The following is a 20,548-nucleotide window of genomic DNA, read 5'->3' as shown; positions in this document are numbered from 1 at the left end:
GACTGTCTTTAAAGTTATATTACCTTATTTACATCATTATACCCGCATTCGTTTCCTTGTATTTACGTTTACTGTGCCCGCGCGCGAAAGGTTCATATGAACCGGTTGTATGCTAACCAATGTTTTCCAAATGAGACGCTAGTTGGCCTCTTAGACCATTTCTATGGCCACTAGACTAGGAAGTATCCTGTATATAAACATAGCCGCTATGTCTAACCTCAAAACGGCGACATTTCGTTACAGCCAAGTGTCTATCTTTCTTCACATTTAATACGCAATCAAATCTCGCGCGCCTTGTGCTTTTACCACGTTGTTTTACAAAGTCTCACAGCTGCCTTATACCGCACACCTCGTTAGGCGAAATTAAAATCTCTTTCATAAACGTTCAACGCAGAATAAGGTGCAAAACAAGGGGCTTCGAGTACACCACGACGACGACCACATGGCCGACAATATGATCTAGGGACGTGGTTGTCATAGCTAGAGAAGGATACTTCGGACATTGTGTCTGTGTCCAACGTGGGGAGTACCATGTGGCAGACATTTTTTATACACTCTCCGGAACGTGCGATTAACCTGTCAGACGTGTGTGAACAATTTCGAAGAAGATCCTCCCTGCGCGAATCTTTGGAGGGGGTGGAGGACATCATTTCCCCAAATGGGCACTGGATTCCCAAGCGAGACATCTTGCGCCTCCTCCTTCAGTTTGGGAAAAGGCGCAAGCCTCTGTGACACCACAGCATATTTTGGACACTGCAAGAAGAGATGTTCCGTGTCGCTTGTTACACCACGCGTATGGCTGATAAGGTAAGCTTCACCTTGTAAAGCCACGCTGGAGTCCGTACTGCATTGTTCCGGATACGTTCAAGCCATGACGCCTCAGCCCTTTTCATTCTCTTAGTAACGCATTGCTAAAAGCGTGCGAGGAAAAGGGTCTTGAAATGATCTGTTAATGACTGTTCTAAACTACCCTGTTTGTCCGGCACCACTTATAATCCACGATGTTTTCAAAGAGCTTCTCGAGCCCCCTTGTCCGGGGCTTCATTTTGTGAAACCCCTACATGTCAAGGAAGCCTCTGAAGGCGAACAGAAAGGTCGTTATCCTTGACGTTCCGGACCAGAACTACGGGGCGTTGGCACGCTTTCTTTACCTGCAGCACATGAGAAAAAATTTCAAGTCGAATTACCGCATTAGAATTGACTTGACAGAAAGAGTTGTAATTTGGGGAGTAGGATACCGTGAGCTCTATTTTGTAAAAAGAAGCTTGGGATGGTCAGATGTGGCTCACTATATGGAAGCTTCACAGGTAAAGTTGCTTAGCGAGTTAAGTGTCTCCTTACCGTCGGTTCACGGCCAAAACGCACCAGTCTTCGTAGGGACACCACCACAAGCACGTTTACATGCTTTTAGGGGACGGCCTTTAGGTACTGGCTCCACTAAACGAGGTTATGCGCGCTAACAGTCACTTCTCGGGCGCATGCGCAGCACTTTATGGGTGCTGTCTTTTTCACTGCAAGAAATAAAGATATTCGTGTTCAACGTGCAGGAGCTACCCCTGAGCTATGAGGCAAGCCGTAGTGGAGGGATCCGGCAAATTTCAAGTACCAGGGTCCTTGAACGGGGCCTTATATCTCGAAACACGGGCGTTTTCAATTTTTGCCTCCATCAGAAAACCAGCCACCATGGCCGCGATTGAACCCGCAATGTCTTTGGGCTCAGTAGCCCAACGCATTATTAGCCACTGAACCACCCCACCAAGAAGAAATTTCAATTTCAGACTTTACGCTATCATGCACCGATGCCTGCTTCCGTGGCAAGGACGGTGACGTCGACAGCTACACGGTTATGATTTATCTCACTGGGTGGCCCCTAGCACCGACAAACACAAGTAACACGTGGTGTCGGAGGAAGTACTGCTCGGACTTTGGCCAGACGCGCAGCGTTCCCACAAGGCATTTAAAGCTGTACTGACATTTATGAGCAGCAGCGGCCTCTCAGCGATATTGTAGTTGAGGCCCATCCAGCTGAACTTTCACACATGCTTAGTATATGTAGAGGCAACCTCTGTACATATCCATTTAATCATTTCTCCGTCATCTTCATCTCGCTCGTCCTCTATCCATGACTTTGCTGTCCTTCCCCTTCCAACACAAAGAATAGCTGTCCAGATATACTACCATCAGACCAACCTTTCTGTGTTTTTTCATTTCAATAAAATTCCCCTCTCTCTCTCTCATTATCACTACTTTTTTTCTTTCCTCGGCCCCTCCGCCACACTAGGTGAGTATCTTGTCAGCCTGTACACCTCGCACACAAAATTGCATGGTGTTTACAGCTCTGACCCCCACATAAATAATGTATTCAAGAACGCCATTTATTCTCAACACTGATTGAATAAGGCCACCAAAAAGCAAATTACATTGTCCTCAATGCTGGATTGATGTTCTTCCGCATAAGCTGTACCCTGCTGTTTTTACTGCAAGCGAATTGGTAGGTAGACAAACTATTTTTCTTTTCTGGATGCCTTATCTTCGGATATATTTGCCAGATTACGCAGGGCCTGACGGAAACGGTTTAAAGCAGTCAGCTTTACTAACACCATAGAACACTGTGGTGTTTGAAGCAGTGAACATTTGTTTTACTGCGTTTTAAACTGATGACGCAATCCTTAACACGTTGTAGCCTAGTGCGCCGAGAGTAAACATATCAATTGTTTTTCTTAAAAAGAGTCCTGAGGGCGGCCTCCTCATTCCGGGCGTCTATTGGTATGGGCCACGTCTTCTGCACTCTCCAGCAACTCGCGCTGGACGTCGAGGCAAAACCGGTCCAAGGCGCTCTCCCAAAGCCTATAAGTGTGGAAGGAATTGGGCCGGTCAAGTGACCTTTGTGTACAGCCGCCGACCATATGACAAAGTGTCCCGGAATCCCGGATTCCCCACAAAAGCGGTACAAGAAGGATACCACAAGATGGGGGTACGTGTTTGTAGGGCACGAAGTATTTTCTCGTGGCCCTTCGGTTGTTTTGGCCCCCTCCCTTCGGCCAAAAGATGGGAGGGGGAAATATGTAGGCAAGGTTTCTTGCGCGTTGTTTTTCAAACGAAGCTTGAAATAACTGATTTCAACATGCTACTTGTGTAAGCTGAACGCTAACAGTGAAGCCCACCTTAAGGAGCTTAGATGATGATGATGATGGTAGTGATGATGATGATTTAAATTCCCGTTCGCCTGTCTATCGATAGGCCACGGGTGATTCATTCATCCGCTAAGCAGGCGGTTATGCGGTCACGCGCTCGTGAGCGTGATCATGAGTGTGCTCGTGAGTGGCGCGCGGTCCCCGAAGTTCGCCAGGCGGAAGTGGAGAAAGAGAGAGAGTAAATGTTTATTGAAAAAGGAGAAGAGGTCGGCCTGAGAAATTGATCTTGGGCCTGCTACTTCCCTCTGGGGGGAGGGTACTGGGGACAGAAAGAGAAAGGAATGAATATGGAAGGTATGGGGAATGACAATGAAAGCGACAAATGAACTATGTACAAGCAGTAAACCAATAAACGTCTCACGTACAACGGGGCGCTGAATCAGATGACTACAGTTCACTTTTAAGCACATGACTATCATCCATGAAAAAAAAAAGAAACTGCTCAGACATTATTTCGCAGTCTGTTCAATTTTGTCGCAACCTAGAGGCGAGAATCCAAAGAGGAGTCACCAAGAAATGTAAGAAGGGCTTTAACGGCTAGGCTTTGCTTCCTGTTGTCAGCCCACGTGCCCAAGATCTTTTGTTCGGACAGAGGGCGAGTGTCCAAGCGTAGTAAAACTGTCTCAAGGTTCATTCGCTCACTCAAGTACTTTGGACAAGCACTAAGCAAATGTTCGATAGTCTCAGGACAACCGCATAGAAGGCAGTCTGGGCTGTCCTCTCGCCCGATTGTGTGAAGATACTTCCGAGTCAATGCTACTCCAAGACGCAGCCTGTGTAGCAATGTCTCTTGACTTCGGCGAAGACGAGGAGCATGACTGACCCAGAACGTCCGCTCTGGATCGAGCTTGTGAAGGCGTTCATGTCGATTCTGCGGGTCCGACGAATGCAAGGCTGCAGCTTGTTTACGCGCTCCGTTGAGTATCGCGTTAGCATCCTGCCTTGTGATGGGTATAGACAGGAGAGTTCCATTGTGGTGTGCCTGCTGTGCTTCTGCATCCGCCAACTCATTTCCAGCGATGCCACAGTGACTTGGTATCCACTGAAACACCACCGTGTGGCCCTTTTCATTCAACTCTTTAAACAGGATAGCGACATCAGTGGTCAGCTGATCGTACGCGCCTCTCTTCATTGGGTACCTTAGTACCTGCAGCACTTGTTTGCAGTCGCAAAAGATAATCCACTGCTGTGGCCTTTCAGCAAAAATGGTGCGGAGCGCTTCGCGTAAACCGACCAGTTCTGCTGCGGTAGACGACGTCCTGTAAGCAATCTTGAAACGTTTGGTCAGGTCCTTCCCAGGCATAACCACTGCCGCTGCCGACGAAGACGCCGTGACCGAGCCGTCAACAAAAACATGCGACGCCTCTCCGTACATTTCACTGATGTAAAATAGTGAAAGTTGTCTTAGCACCGAAGACGCTATGTGGGATTTTTTACCGATTCCAAAAATCGACAACCGCACCTGTAGATCAGGTACAATCCATAGAGGCACTTCTGATATTTTGGCGACTGAAAATCTGAATGGAATCAAATGTTGCTGCGCCGAAATATTTCGGGAGTAGTTTGAATTCGGCCGGTACCTGAAAACACTCGACAGTGAATGGCACTCATGTCTTGTCAGATGTCGGAGGTGCACACGAAGAGGTTCTTGCGCGAGGTAGACTTGAATTGGGCAGACTTGCGCTTCTGCGATCGTTCCACGTGTTGATGTGCATCGAGGCAACCCCAAACAGATTCGTAGGGCTTGTGCCTGTGCACTTTGAAGCACGCGTAATGACGATCGCCGAAGGTTACACAGTATACGTTTAGCGGGCGATTTTCTTCGCTTGGCCACACTGAAAGCCGCCATGTCTGTGGCCACTATGCTAGCGCATGCGCTGTGCGCCCACATCTCGAGAAAAAAAAACACCGGTGTCCCGTTTGTCGTCTGCCGCGTTTCAACCCAATTATCGGTAGTGGCGTCAAGAGATATATTATTAACCGCATTCACATTATGTGGTGGCGCTCTACCTGCCATCGATAACTTCGTATCACCGGAGGATGAAACCGCGGCAGCGAACGGCCGGAACGGCCGGAACGGCGCGCAAAAGTCCAACACTGCTGTTGGCTGCCGCCGTGGATGCCGACGCAAGTGCACCCGCACCGTATCCACGACTTTGTCTGGTAAGTTCCCTCTAATACATGGTTGATTACAAAAACCGAATAATTTCTTTGGAGAGCTGTTTCACGCGTACGCCGAGTTAGCGATGGTAGCGAATGTGAGGCCGCTTCCCGAGCCGAGCTGTAACCCGAGCGCTGACGGATCGCAAGCGCCCTTTGAACAAATCCCTCGAGTTTGGCTTCCGTACGGCAACATTTTCTGCATATGCCTTCGGGCGATCGCTTTTCCGCGAGCATACGCGTGACTTATCGCGACGCAGTCGCACGCATACGTGGGCTCTAACGTTTTTATCGCTCTACCTACTCGTGCACGCCCCCGTGTGCCAACGTGTTTTCAAATAAATTGGAATGAAAACTTAGGCAGGCAGCAATGCGCCACCATCAGCTTCGCAGACACCAGTCGCGGTCGCACGCTGGATGCCTTGTCGGTTGTTCGTACGAGGGATAAAAACAGGCGTGTTCTTGTTTTTTATTTAAATCGCGGCAATCACTGACACTGACAATCACTGACATCACTGAGATTTTCTTCAGACTCCAATTCCAGAGAAAATCTGCTGTTGCAGTGACCAACCCGTTCCGCTGGTGCCGTGCAGATTCAATGCGCAAGTCTTGACGCAGAAAAATTACTAGGACCCAGATTTCGGAAGTGTAGTGGACGCGCATTTCACGGCGCGTTGAAGGTAAGTTTCTCACGCTCGCTCGGGCGACGGTTCGCGTTACCGCACCCGCCGGATGTGTGACGCGTGAGCTATCGTTTTCCACGCCTGCGCCGCCGCGCCATCGGGGACCGGGGGGGGGGGGTTATTTCTCTTCGCTTGATAAGGCACTTGAGTTCCAGCAACCGGTCGGTGTGGTCGCTTTCATCGTCGCTCGTCAGCCGACGAGACATGGTGTCAGATACGATCAATTATTAATAGCAATCAGTCTAAGGTGCGTAGCCTGCAAAACACGCTATGGCGGATGGAGATCCTTCTATCCAGTTCAGCGGCACCGGGCTTCAACCGCCACCGAAATTCGATTTTGGGAACCCAAGCTCTTGGAAAAATGGGTCTACCAGTTCGACGACTATTGCTATGCATCTGGGCTCTACCAAGCGCCGGGAGAAGTACGGGTCAGAACGCTTCTTTACGACATGGGCTCCCAAGACGCCTGCCGCGTTCTCGACACTCTAGCATTGTCCAGCGAAGACTGGAGCTCGCTAGAAGAAGTTCACCGATCACTTCATCCACCCGGTCAACGAGGTCTACGAAAGTGTCCGCTTCCACCGTCGAACCCAGGGCGAAGGCGAGACCGTAGACGAGTTCTACACTGCGCTGCGTACACTTGTCAAAAAGTGCAACTACGCCTCAGCGGAAGTGGAAGAACGACTCGTTCGAGACAGGTTCGTCGTGGGTCTCCGGGACTGTAACCTTGTGGACAAACTGTGCCGAACACAAAAGCTTACCCTTGAAGAAGCAAGACTACAGGCTCGCATCAACGAAGATGCCGTGAAAGCCTGTGCAGCAGTGTTCCAAAAAGAGCCGAATCCTGCTCACGCTGTGGCCGAGGCCAAAGTTCAAAAGCGCTTCCAAAAGCCACGACATGGCTCGAATTCTCAAGGGAGCTCCGGCAAGCGTGTTACGAAGTCCAACACAAGCGACGCTACCACGAGCTGCAGATACTGCGGTCGACCAACGCATCTTCGAGCAGATTGCCCAGCTAGGCAAGCCAAGTGCAAAGGGTGTAATCGGATTGGACACTTCGAAGCAGTCTGCGAAAAGAAAAGCAAGAAGAACATGGGAGCTCTCACAGTGCACTCCGTAGCAGCCATCACCAGAGCCAAGTTCTTAAAAGTGGCCGTCAACGGACTACGCTAACTTCAAGGTCGACTCGGGTGCGGAGGTGACAGTGGTACCGGACTCGTTTCCAAGCATACCGAAACAGCTGCAAAAGCCAGAAGGTGAGCTTACGGGCCCAGGAAATTACTCCCTCACCGTTCTCGGAACATTCAAAGCGAAACTGAGCTGGAAAGGCAGGTCTACAGTGCAAACAGTGTATGTTGTGCCTTCGCAAGACCCGCCGCTTCTTGGATTCCCTGCGATACAGGCTCTCGGAGTTATACGGTTCGTGGACAGTGTAACGGATTCTACCGTCACTTTGAAGGACAGTCTCTTCGATGGCTTGGGCGAGCTGCAAGACGAAGACGTGATACGTCTCCAACCAGGCGCCAAACCGTTCTCACTCAGCGTGCCGAGAAGAGTACCGATTCCGCTTCACAAACCAGTTCGAGAGGAGCTCACCAAGCTCGAATCCCAGGGAGTCATCCAACGGGTGGACCGTCCCACATCATGGTGTTCCGGTATGGTGGCTGTTCCAAAAGCAGGAGGAGGCTACCGAATATGCGTTGACCTCACCCGACTCAACGAAGTCATGCTTCGGGAGCGTCACATACTACCCTCAGTCGAGAACATCCTGGGACGCCTCGGATCAGCAAAGGTATTCTCTAAGCTCGATGCTACCGCTAGCTTTCACCAGGTGAAGCTTTCAGAAGAAAGTCAAGAACTCACTACGTTCATAACACCAATGGGAAGATTCTGTTTCCAAAGGCTACCTTTTGGAATCTGCTCAGCGCCAGAATATTTTTAGCGACAGATGAGCAGAATTCTGGAAGGCCTCGAAGGAGTTGTGAGCATGATTGACGACATTCTTGTCTTCGGAGCACCGCAGCAAGAGCATGACCAACGTCTCAAGCAGGTGTTATAGCGCTTGGAAGAAGCGGGAATCAAGCTGAACCGCAAGAAATGCACGTTCTATGCAAACCAAGTCAAGTTTCTTGTAGTCGTGGTTAGCGCACAAGGAATCAGTCCCGATCCAGAAAAGGTCGAGGTCTTGGCCAAGCTACCAACCCCATCGGATGTCAGCGGTGTCCGAAGACTGCTGGGAATGGTGAACCATGTGGGCCGCTTCATTCGTCATCTTTCCGACATCACAGCACCGATCAGGGCATTGCTTCAAAAGAGAAACTCATGGCTTTGGGGACCGTGCCAGCAAGCTGCTTTCGACAAGCTCAAAAGCTTGCTCAGTTCAGAGGTCTGCATGGTTAAATATGACCCATCGTACCCCACGGTTGTGTCAGCTGACGCAAGCTCATACGGTCTCGGAGCTGTATTGCTTCAAGATCAACCATCGGGAGAACGACGAGCGGTTGCTTACGCCTCACGATCCCTAACGGACACTGAAAGCCGCTACAGTCAAACAGAAAAAGAAGCTTTGGCTGTGACGTGGGCTGTCAAGAGGTTCGACCAGTTTCTGAGGGGCATCGCATTTCAAGTCGAAACGGATCATCGTCCTTTAGTCACGCTCCTGGGATCAGCAGAACTCGACATGATTCCGCCCAGAATCCAGCGCTTGCGAATCCGTCTTATGCGCCATCAGTTCACTGTTCTCTACGTCACTGGCAAGCTGATTGCCACGGCAGACACGCTGTCAAGGGCTCCTATTCAGGGACACGATCCTGAGCGAAGTCAATGGCAGACAGACTCCATCGAGTTATTCATCGGGGAAGTCGTTACAGCAGCTGCCAACCTCATGTCCTGCCGCAAGGATGCCTTACGCAAGCACCAAGCGGAAGACGGCATCTGTTCTGGGCTACTCCGCTTCTGTGAGAAAGGATGGCCAGAAAACGTCTCAAAGGTTCCAGTTCATCTAAGGGAGTACTGGAAGGAAAGAGGCAACATCACAGTGTGCGATTGCTTCTTGCTCAAAGATCGCCGCATCATTATTCCAAGCCTGATGCGCCGTGAGGTACTTCAGCAAATCCACGAAGGCCACCAGGGCATTGGACGGTGCAAGGCAAGGGCAAGGGACGCAGTATGGTGGCCTACCCTTAAAGGGACACTGAAGTGATATGTAAACATTGCGGGATTACTAGCGGAAATTGTAGTCCGGAGTCCCCAGGCCATGTTTCGACCACTCTAGGCGCGTTTACGCGATTTTATTTAGTAAAAAAACTAATTCGAAAACGCTGTCCTCCTCTCTTTACGCTCGCCCATTTTCTGTGGCGTTTTCGTGTGACGTCAGGAGGGGATGAGCTGGCAATTGGCTGCGCCACGGCTGCGCTACTGCACGGCTCCCCGGCCGACAGAGTCAGTCGGCCCAGCGTTTCGTCCGCCGGCCGCCGGCGGGTCGTCGCAATCAAGGAGGTTAAAAAATAATTGCTTGGTCGCAATTCGTCCGCTTAGTTGAAACGAAGCCAGGACACGTTTGTGAATGGAAGAATGTGCCTTTCTTTACTTGGTTTGTTTGTACACTGTATCTAGCTCCAAGTCAAGGTCGCTTCACACAAGCGCTGCACATGCGACGCTTCGCTGACTGGTACGCCAGTAGGAAAATATAAGGCCTCTTGAAGGCGGGAGAAGAGTCAGCGAAGTCAATATAGGTACTAAGCAAATAAAATCAACTGATATTTTTACCGTACAGCATAAAACTAGGGCGCGGGAAGCACTTTTTTGCGCTGGGCGAACAAGCACAGCGGTCAGCAGCACGACTACGCATCTGCGAACGCTTTTCCGTCTACGAAATGCAATTGCTAGACGTGAGCTACTGTGGAAATTCGGGCTACGCTTACTGCACGATCGCAGTACAACAAATAGTCACCTAAGCGGCTTGAAATGCCAAAACTAAATAAAAGTGTAAACCGGTTGTACAATATATACCATATATTAGCAAGACATTCGCGTCCCGCTCCGTGGCCTAGCAGTCTGGGGCGCTAGGAATGCACCGCAAATGTTTTGCGAGTCACGAGTTCGAATCCCCGCCGGTGCGTGCTTCTTTTTTTTTGTAAGTTAACTTTTTTGTTTTCCGCCGATGTTTTCTATATTGAGTTCACCTTTTTTGGGGCCGCAACGTTCATGGCTACACGAACTAGTTCACAAAACGCGCGCAGGCTGGCACTGGCGCGCTAGCGAGTTCTCGTTGGCGTGCTGTTGCCATAAGCACCGACTGCTTGCAGACAGTGGGCACAGGCCAGAATGAACAGACCCTTGGCCTGGTGCGAACACGCTTTTTACGATACAGGCATGAGGGAGGCAAGCTCCAAATATGGGGGAAAAGCGCATGACATTTGGGCGTCTGCGGGTACACGGAGGGCGTTCATGCACTGCGTAGGTCTCGGCTAGTGAATGCTACGACTACAAGCCGTCCTGGGAGGCTTATCTTGTGCATTTTACAGCCGACAACATGGCAGAAGCGCGGTACGATGATTACTGAGATATTGAGAATGCCCATCCAACAAAGCCATTGGTTATGTTTTACAGAACCGAAACCGAAACCGAAACTTGTGTGATTGCTAACCTTGGGCATCGTCCAATCACGGCGCCCCTCCTCTCAACGTCACAGCCTTAGTTGGTGCGGCCGCCGCAAACCGCGCATGGTAGTTTTTCTTCTTTCGCGCTTTGTAAAATAATTACCGATTTGTCAACCGGATAAACGATGAAAAGTGTGCTAATTTGAGCCAGTCTACGCAGTGCAAGCAAAAACGGGAGCTTGACAAATTCACTTCAGTGTCCCTTTAACAGCGAAATTGAGCAGCTCGTAACATCGTGTGAGAAATGCGCTCAGACGAGAGTTCAGCGTTCGGAGCCACTAATCGCAACACCGACTCCAAATCGGCCATGGCAGCGTGTAGGCGCCGACTTGTTTGAACTTGATGGAACTCACTACATAATCGTGGTGGACTACTACTCTCGTTTTTCGGAAGTAATCAGCTTGTTGTCGACCACCTCCACAGCTGTCATTGCGGCTGTCAAGAGCACGTTCGCGCGACATGGAATACCTGATGTGTTCGTGTCCGACAACGGCCCGCAATTTTCGTCACGGGTGTTCGCCGAGTTCGCGCAGACCTACGGATTTCATCACATCACGAGCAGCCCGGGCTACCCACAGTCAAACGGCGAGGCAGAACACATGGTGCGGACCATGAAGGATCTTTTCACAAAATCCAAGGACCCACACATGGCGCTTCTGGTGTACCGCGACACGCCAGGAGAGAGCGGATACAGCCCGTCGCAGCTCCTAATGGGCCGACGTCTGCAAACGACAGTGCCGAAGATGCCAGACACCCTGCAACCGGAGTGGCCACCACACGACGAAGTTGCAGCTAAGGATAAAGCTAACCAAACAAAACAAAGTCAAGACTTCAACCGTCGTCACGCCGCCCACCAACTCCGCCCACTCGCTGACGGGGAGGATGTGTGGGTGCAGGATATGTCATGCGCAGCAAAGGTGCTCAGCCCAGCAAGAAGACCACGCTCATATGTGGTGGAAACACCGACATGCATCATTCAGCGCAACCGTCGGCATTTGGTGCCGTTCAACGGTGCAGGCATGCCTGATGGCCTTGCGTCTGACAGTTATTCAAGCACAGACGAAACACCAGCAGTGACGGTTGAAAGCTCCGCGGATCAAACCCGCCGGATGTGTGACGCGTGAGCTATCGTGTTCCACGCCTGCGCCGCCGCGCCATCGGGGACCGGGGGGGTTTATTTCTCTCCGCTTAATAAAGGCACTTGAGTTCCAGCAACCGGTTGGTGTGGTCGCTTTCATCGTCACTCGTCAGCCGACGAGACAGGAAGTACCTTAATTTGAGGAATGAAAAAAAAATTGGGCGTTTTAATTAGTGAACAAAGCGGAGTAACGCTAGTTCCATATTTGCCTCGTTCCTTTTAACTGCGCTATTTTTACTGTGCACCTTAAAACACCCGGTTATTCCTCCCTCCCCCTCTGTGGTTTTACTACATAGCTGCATTTATTACATGGAATGGCGAGTTGATTTTAAGCGTTGCCTTGGGCACACATGGTATCTAGCAGGTTATTTTATGCACCATTCTTTTTTTAAGCAACCAACCTTCCCAACCGGCAAGCAGACTATTCATATGCTTGCAGGCTCTGTTCTCACCATCCATGCGTCTGCACATATGTATATTTGTTAAACGTTGCCTGCATACCTTCTAGTCCAGACTTCATATTTGAAAAGCGGCAACTGGCCACAGTTGCCGCTTTTCTAATGGAGGCGAAAAGCAGAAATGCCCATGTTCGAGATTTTGGCACACGTTAAAACGTCCCCAAGTGGTCAAAATTAACCTTAGTCCCTCACTACAGTGTGCCCCATCGCCTGTGTAGTGTCAGTGTGTTAAACCTCATAGTCAATCAAAGTGTTCGTACAAACCTTCTACAAAGTTAAGCACAAGCCGTTTTCAACTTTATGTGGTCACTGGTGAACTGACTGTTGTAAAACTGTGCATCGCAGCATGTTTAAGTTCACATGTTACTACTCACTCTTGCAGGTCTGAAGCATGAGATCAACCACTGGCTCTCAACAGCCACTCCCCCAGTCCGGCGAGGTCAACAAAAAGCCGTCCAGCCACCACTAGGCACACAAGGCTGCAGAAAAAACTTGGCATAGCGTATGCATGTTTCTGTATGTTTCTGTTACGTATGTTACGTATGTTTCTGGCCTATTTTTGCTTCTCTTAAGAAGGTAAAGTTTATGCAGCCTGTGTTGCTTTTCAGTTTCAGTTGTACAACTTTTTTTTTATGTTGATTATGCATTTTCGTGTTGAAACGTATAAAAATGTGCAGTGCCAAAGAGACACTGCACCTCCAAGGCAAACTTCATTTTAGATTTTTTTATCCTTCACCTCCATAAATGCTGGCATCATTACAGGAGTACTTGTCGAACGTTTTGATGTGTGGGTGTTTGCGTCTGTCCCGAATGCAAGATGGTGTGCCACGGTCCCTGAAAGGGGCTGGACCTACCCCACTTCTGATAGTGATGAAAAGCATGTCATAGTCTTCACATAAGCCATATTATGGCCAATTCTTTAGATACGTGTGAACATCCACTGCCTGACTACTCTTTATGTCACAACTTTCAGCCTCTCATCAGTGCTAGTAAACATCCTACGCGAGGCTGACCCCTTTGCTAAGCTGCACAGAAAAAAGGTCAACCCAACAGCTCAGCCATTATCAGCAGCTGACAATCCTTGTGAATCCTCAGGTGCTGTCAAGTGCACAAATAACTCCGCCATGTGCTCACCTTTGTGAGAGAGAAACGAGCCAAGAATGCCCCAGCAACACATCAGTGATGGCCTCCCAGATGGCCGATAGGATTCTCCAGGTACAGCGCAGAGGGGTTTTGAACCCCCTCCCCCCAACATTTTACTATGCTGCACATAAGCAAGTGCTCGCATTCATTTTGGCAAGGCTCCTTCCATTCTCCCATACCTCCATACACTCCCAACCCCTAAAAGTATTTCTGGCTGTACCAACAGCTTATGGACTGTGAAGAATGAGCACCCAGGAAAGAACTAAAGGAGGTGTTTCAGGTGTGCATTTGGAGGTTGTCAGGTGACACACTGTCGAGTCGAGTTGATACGTGCAGCATACCACGGTAGCAATGCACCAAGCATGTGTGATCCTGCATTCAAGGCCAGTGCACTGCAGGTGTATTAGTAACTGCACTTGCATTGGGTCAAATTAAACTACGCAGCTGTTGAGAAAAACAATGGGGTGTACTCACGGGAGCAAAACTCTAGATTGATGCAAGCAGCAGCTGAAAGGCATTACATGCTGCCACGTGAATAAGTGCCTCCTGCCAAGAAGACACTGGCTGTACGGCCTAGTTTAACAGTACGATGTTCATTTCGTGCTTGTTGCTTTGGCTACATGTGGCTTCGGCCTTGTTGAAGCGTTTTAGCGATTAGCGGTCAGTAATGCATTGAACGTTTTTTTCTTGACCTCTGATTTTCTGGAGCTTAAGCACGCGACAGGCTTCATTAAAATCAAGTCCTAGCACTTCGGGATTTACACTCTATGCGCAGATTGTGACTATTCGTGAAGGACGAGGACAATAGAAAGGAGCAGTAAAAAATTCTTTAGGGCCTCATCTGGGGAGAGTGACCATTTGGGCTCCTTTCCTTGGTTGCAGCAAAGCCAAGGGAATGCGAGCTGTGGACCGGCGACCAAGGACAACTCCACCCGGAGCTGGGATTGTGTGCGCTGGACGTTGCGTCGTCGGCTGTCGAGCACTGAGGGCCAAAACCATCGAGAACTGGCGGCCATATCCATGCCAACAGAATCAACCTAAACAACAAGGTGAGCTGGGCAGCTACGGTCTCCCACGGCAAACACACTCAGAGACACATGGTCCCCCAGAGTCAATACACTTACGGCAGACATTCCGATTCATGCTCAGAAATTAACAAAATCCATCACATGCTTGAGTCCATTATCGTTGGAAAAAAAAGTTCTAAAAGCAGCCGTAACTGAACTTAAGGGAGTCGACACCACTGTGAACCCCACCTCTTCCAAAACGTCAGACCAGCATCTCCGGCCATCGTTGACTCCAGCCACAGCAGGTTACCGACCTTGGGGTCCTCAGAAATTGGGTCCGCAGATGCAATGGACAATTCTCCATCTGGCTCTACTCAGTTAAAACACTGGGACAAGAAAATTGGCCTTGGCAATCCCCCCTTGCTTCGGGGTCAGATGATTAGTACGTTACGGAAGGTGTGCTTCAAAATTTTGGAGAACAGATCATGGAAACTCTCGTGCGACATTCAAAGCCATGTTAGTGCAATTTGAGGATAAGATTGGTGCTGAAATCACCGGTCTCAACATTTGCATCACCGGTTCTTTGAGGACGCTGCGTGAAGGGGAATAGGCCCCATAAAATCGACTGCACGTGCGTCTGGCCTCCGTCAGCGGACAGTTCGAAAGTGCTCACCAATCGTCTAAAGGCACATTCCCACTGGCGACTTGGCACATTGCGTGACGTCGCAAGTGATGAGCCAGGCATCGCTTTTTCTCGCTTTGCGAGGGAGGACAAGATCGCTCTAGGACTGAATCCCCTCGTTGCGCCTCGGCAATGCAAAACCGGATAGCCCATCATGGCTAAGGAGTCAGCTGACGTAGCTGCAAAGGAAAGATTTGTTTACATCCAGCAATGCAAACAATGGTGAGCCGCTGCTGCCGCACAGGGCTGACTGTGCCTGTCGGGTCAGGGGTCAGGCCGGCAAGGAATTTTTCATGCGCTTCAGTTCTTAGGTCAGTGACTTCAGGGTATGTGTGTACTAATCAACAAACAGTGTAGAACTCATCAGTGTGGAAAGTCTTTTCAAATGGCAAACACGGTGTAGAACTTGGAGCGTTCGGAGGCGTCAAAACTTCTGCGTCTGTGAAAAGAAGTGAAATTTGCCGGCCGGGATGCGAGTATTGTTGCATCGAATTAATTACTAAATGCAAAACATGGCTCACCGGCACGTTTCTCCTAAACGTATGGAGCCCTTCTCGCAACACCTCCAAATTGACCAAGCTTTTTTAGAAAACTCTTGAAATTTTCCATTTCGACACATTACTCATTGTCGGTGATTTTAACGCAAATCACGCTAAGTGGGGATTGCAAGCATGACACCATTAAAAAGCGAAAACCTTTGGCTTGATGCCCAACAAGAAGGCCTCACCCTTACCACTGACCATACGCATCCCACTCGCACCAGAAGTAGTGTGAGCAGTGATGAGCAGCAGTGTGAGCAGCCTTGCCTCACTTATACAGAACACACGTAAAGGAAGACCACTTTGCGCAACACATAAGAGAATCTCGGCAGCGATTACCCGGCAACATCAAACGAAGGTCTGGTAGGCCCGCTTATCCTCATTTACTGAGATGCATTTCAAGGGCTCTGAGTGGTGCAGCGGGATTCCTCACACTCGGTGATTGGTCCACATATCTGAGAAATAACTAACATCAAGGCAAAGGCGGATCAACTGGGCCGAGATGCTGAGCAGGCAACTAATTATACATTTGAAGCAGGGAACCAATGCTAGGTTGACTTGCAGCTTCCCCACATGTGGGAGGCCAAGAGTGGTTTGCAACAGCAACTCCGCAAGAACAAAGTCAGTTGCAACGTGTTTTGTCGCCTGGATTGGCTTGACCAACACATTGAAGAATACTCAGTTATTGCGACAAAATTGGCATGCAGCTTGCGATTGCACCGTGAGAAGCAACTACCCAAGACATGAAACGTCGTCTGATGCTTAATCGATCTCGGTAAGAGCCAAGCCATACATTGATGCAACCTAATGGGGAATTCCATTGAGAGAACAGGAGCAGTGGCATCGTGCAGTCAGGAGTAGGTGACAGAACACTTGGGGGCACGCGGGAGCAGGGCCACTGCACCTGCCATGAGTGCGGCACGCACCCGGAGAGCAGGTGGGAGAGGAAAAAACGACGAGGAGAAAACACGGTCCCGACCGGCTGTATGGGCTTACATGATAGCATTTATCAGGTTAAATAAGGGCGATCCGGCTACATTAGTTGCAGTAGCAGCAATATGAGGCCTGTCTGCAAGATTGGCGAGTGAGGAACAGGCGGTATCACTACGAGGGCGTCTCAAATACGACAAAAACCAGTAACAGAAGCTATTTTGCTCATATGCACCATCTCTCGGGGTGAAGTAGAGGTTAAACTGCCGGCTACTTGTTCTTGTAGTCGTTCATGCGAATCTCCCCGGTGCCGTTCGTTTTTCTCTCTCTCTCTCTCTCTTCAGCTTTTAGCATTTTTGAGAACTGAGAACGAATATTTCAGTAGAAGAAACACCCCCGCCCCACGCAGAATCGTTAAATGATGTACAACCAAAGTGGGAAGCTCCTTCACTGGGTCTGTTTACTGAACAGCACCGTTGATTCTGGGCATGGAGTTCAGTGAGAGTAAAGCCCCTCCTATGGGCAGGGCCGCGGCGGAGGGGCTTTAATTTAGAGCAGCCCAGCGGCAGCGCGGCGGCGCGCGCCATGTCGTCGCTCCATGTACCGTAATTACCCGATTCTAACGCGCGCCCTTTTTCCGGAAAAATAGGCCGAAAAATCACATGCGCGTTAGCATCGGATTCGAAACCGAAACCGAAACAGCAGAAATTTCGTCCCACCCATCGCCATCACCATGTCAAGATGGCGCTAAAGCTTTTAGCAACGATTTTTCGGACGCAGGAACCATATGCGCCTAGACTTTTCTATCGGCGTTCACACAAATCGTCAAATTGTTCCACTTGCGCGCTTGATAACAGCAATGGCAGCAGCGGCTCTCACGCGTTCAAAACGAGCGGTCGGCTGAAGCGTGCGGCTCTGGAGAAGCTCGCGGGATGGGCGTGCGAGGCGTGGGCCACGATCCCATCGACCATGGTTGAATGTTCGTTCAGAAGTGTGGCATCGCGAAGGCTCTTGGTGGCACCGAGGACGAGATGTTCTGGTCAGCGGAAAGCGACGAGGAGTGAGATAAGCGAAATTACTTTGGGGAATAAATCGCCCATTTCTCCCGCATTCGTTTGTCTGGGTTATAAAGTTCCGTGCGCGTTACAAACGGAGGTGCGAGTTTTTTGGTTTTTTTGTCAGAAAAATCGGTTGCGCGTTAGAATCGGGGGCGCGTTAGAATTGGATAAGTACGGTAGCTCAGAGATTTTCCGCCGCGCGAACTTTGTCGTGAAAGTTCGCTCCACGTATTCCAGCCTTTAGGCATCCTAGCAATCTCTGCGGAAAAGCATGTGTGAGCAAAGCCGGGCAAAGCACGTGTGGCGGTGTGAAGCATTCGCATGTTCGTAGGGCTCGCTGCCCATTCCACAAAGTTGCAAATGCACAATGGATACTGCCGCGCTCCCCGATACAAGGGAGCAAAACACACACACACACACACACACACACACACAAAGGGGAGGATATGACGTTAAAGGTCATGTGACTTCCTTCGTATCGTACTGTGCTCACTCCGACTTTTCAAGCGGGAGCAGATCGAACTGCTCCCAACTGCTCTCAGAGCACCGAAAGTGGTCTCGCACTACCACTCGATGACAGTGCTCCTACTTCTGTTCGACCACTGAAACACGCCTGCTCAGGAGAGAGCACTTTCAGAGTGCTTTTGAGTGCTCCTGCTCTCCCAATGGAATTCGCCATAAGTGTCATTCCCTATCAGTTTGGTAGCAGGGACAAAGAACTACTGAAGGTTATTCAGGATCTTCATATTGCAAGCTGTGCTGCCAAGGTACTGCCCCCTACTCGAGCCGGAATAATGCCCTCCTCAACATTACTTCGGGCAAGGTACGCGGCTGCCATTATGGCCCTTTGCACAAAACAAAATGTGCTTTTAGGCAAAACGACATCAGGAACAAATGCTTGTAATCTAGGTTATGACTTTTTGGAAGCCCTCACTCATTAGCTCAATATGTGTTGGGATAGTGGCCACATTCTGAAACAGTGGAAAAGAGCTAAAAATATTTTAATCCCTAAACCTGAAAAAAAGCTTACGATTGAAATTCTCCAGCCATTATCTCTCATTCCATGCATGGGAAAGGTTCTTGAACATGGAGGAAAACTGTTTTTCTGCATACCATGATCAGTTTCAGACGTACACTTTCTACAAAGGTTAAGGCAGCATGAGCTTTAGCTAACAGCCAAACAAGGAGTCGCATTTTAAGCACATTGGACATTACCCTTCCTTGCAGCACGACTTTACAAGTAGCTATTCCAACAACGCTGAGATTGCATCCTCATTCCCCCTCTTCTCGTGAAACGCACCCCAATTACAACGACGAGCGTCGATAGGACAGGGCGCAAGCTCTGCGCAAACGCTAAGCTAAATGTGAGGACGTGGTTTACAGGGACGCAGCCAACTATTTTCGTCTCGACGTAATATTAGTTGCTGTAGTCAATAACCAGGGAAACTCCATTGCCTCTGGCCCGCTTCTACCCCAGTGGTGTATGAAGCAGCAGCCATTGCACTGGCAATGGTGGCCTTCACAAAAATCAGAACAGTAAAAAAAATTCAGGGAAGCTTGTGCTCACGTGCAAGACTTGATCATTGACGGACACAAAGTTGAGTTTTATTGTCGTGGTGCCGTGGTTGATGTCGGCGGGATGGCATTTCATTACCTTACGTTGAGCAACGCCAGAGTGAGCTCGTCGTTTTGGTCGACGTTTTCTTGTGCCGCCTGGTAAGCATGACTTATCGTCTCTAGCAGATGCTTTGCACGCCGAGCCTGTCGAAGCACACCGGCCTCTTCCTTTCCTCGGCCATGCCAACTATCTGTGGCCTATCCACTATCCGCGACAAACTATGCACACGTATCAAGGCACGCGAGCATGAATGGTGTGCATTTTCGTAGTATTTTAAAAGCTGCGGACACCATACAGAAATGATTTGCTCAACATCATCGCTGTTAATTAAAACCTCCAAGTCTGCAATCCTAAATTTCTCCCGAGGGCAGATCTCCGAAGAGGTGTCCGTACCTCTAACGTTTGGCTTCGACCCGGAAAAACGAACCGGCAAGTTCTGGACCGCTAATTCTGGATCTAATCTGGACCGCTGTCCTCTTTGGCATGGCCAGGAGTGAATCCGCACACAACGACGCTTGCGGCTTCACCGACCTAGCGCACGTCAATCTGGATGGTGGCTTCATCTCACTGTCAGGCAGGAACAGAGTAGTGTCCTACACGGATATCCCCAACCACTGTCAGCTGACCTGAGCCTGTATCCCTCCCAGGAATCTGTGGTTTGGAGACACCTCCAGACAAATTCGTGTCGGAGCTTAATTGTCTACAGCTACTGTTACCCAGGACAGGTAACAGTAGCTGTCCCCCCACCCCCCCTGCAGAGTGCCACAGGTGCCAGGAAGGAGCAGGCCTAGCACACATGCTATGTCAGCGTCCTCACACAGCCACACCAAGTTGCAGTGTTAATAGCAGTGGGAGACCGTACTGCACAGCTCCTACTTGGGGAGAGTAGAACAAGGGTAGGAGCAGTAAGCACCCTGGAACTATCATCACATCTGTCTCTGGCCCTCCAACACCTTTCAGTGACTTTCACCATATGAATTGTTCCAATTTTTACTGCCGCATTTGCTCAATTCTTAGTTCCTACCCCATTGTAATAAAAGGTGTATTTAATGTTAAATACTCCAAATCTTTGTGCATCAACCATAAGTGCATCTATCGCAAGTGCAAGGGGCATGAATAAAAGGGGATGCTTAGAATAAAAAAAAATTACAATGTAGCAGTGAGTGTGAATTTTAGCATGTTTTAGCTATGATGGGCATGTAAATTGCTTTTCAGTGATGCTGTGTGCCAGATACTAAGTTCCCTTCTATGTACACAATGACGAGTTTTTCCCAGCA

At 49.6% G+C, this 20,548-nt stretch overlaps 1 long non-coding RNA gene across 1 annotated transcript; it reads left to right on the top strand.

Annotated features, from left to right (window-relative positions):
* Positions 1–5,259: 5,259 nt before the first annotated feature.
* LOC144148696 (uncharacterized) lies at positions 5,260–14,739 on the top strand. Its single transcript, XR_013318029.1, has 3 exons — positions 5,260–5,357; positions 12,677–12,796; positions 14,320–14,739. It is a non-coding gene; the product is annotated as an uncharacterized LOC144148696 (long non-coding RNA).
* Positions 14,740–20,548: the final 5,809 nt, after the last annotated feature.

This window comes from Haemaphysalis longicornis, unplaced genomic scaffold (genome assembly GCF_048455015.1).
Source record: "Haemaphysalis longicornis isolate Haplotype H1 unplaced genomic scaffold, Haemaphysalis longicornis Haplotype H1 scaffold_8, whole genome shotgun sequence".
Classification (NCBI taxonomy): domain Eukaryota; kingdom Metazoa; phylum Arthropoda; class Arachnida; order Ixodida; family Ixodidae; genus Haemaphysalis; species Haemaphysalis longicornis.
This window is presented reverse-complemented; position numbering and strand designations above follow the sequence as displayed.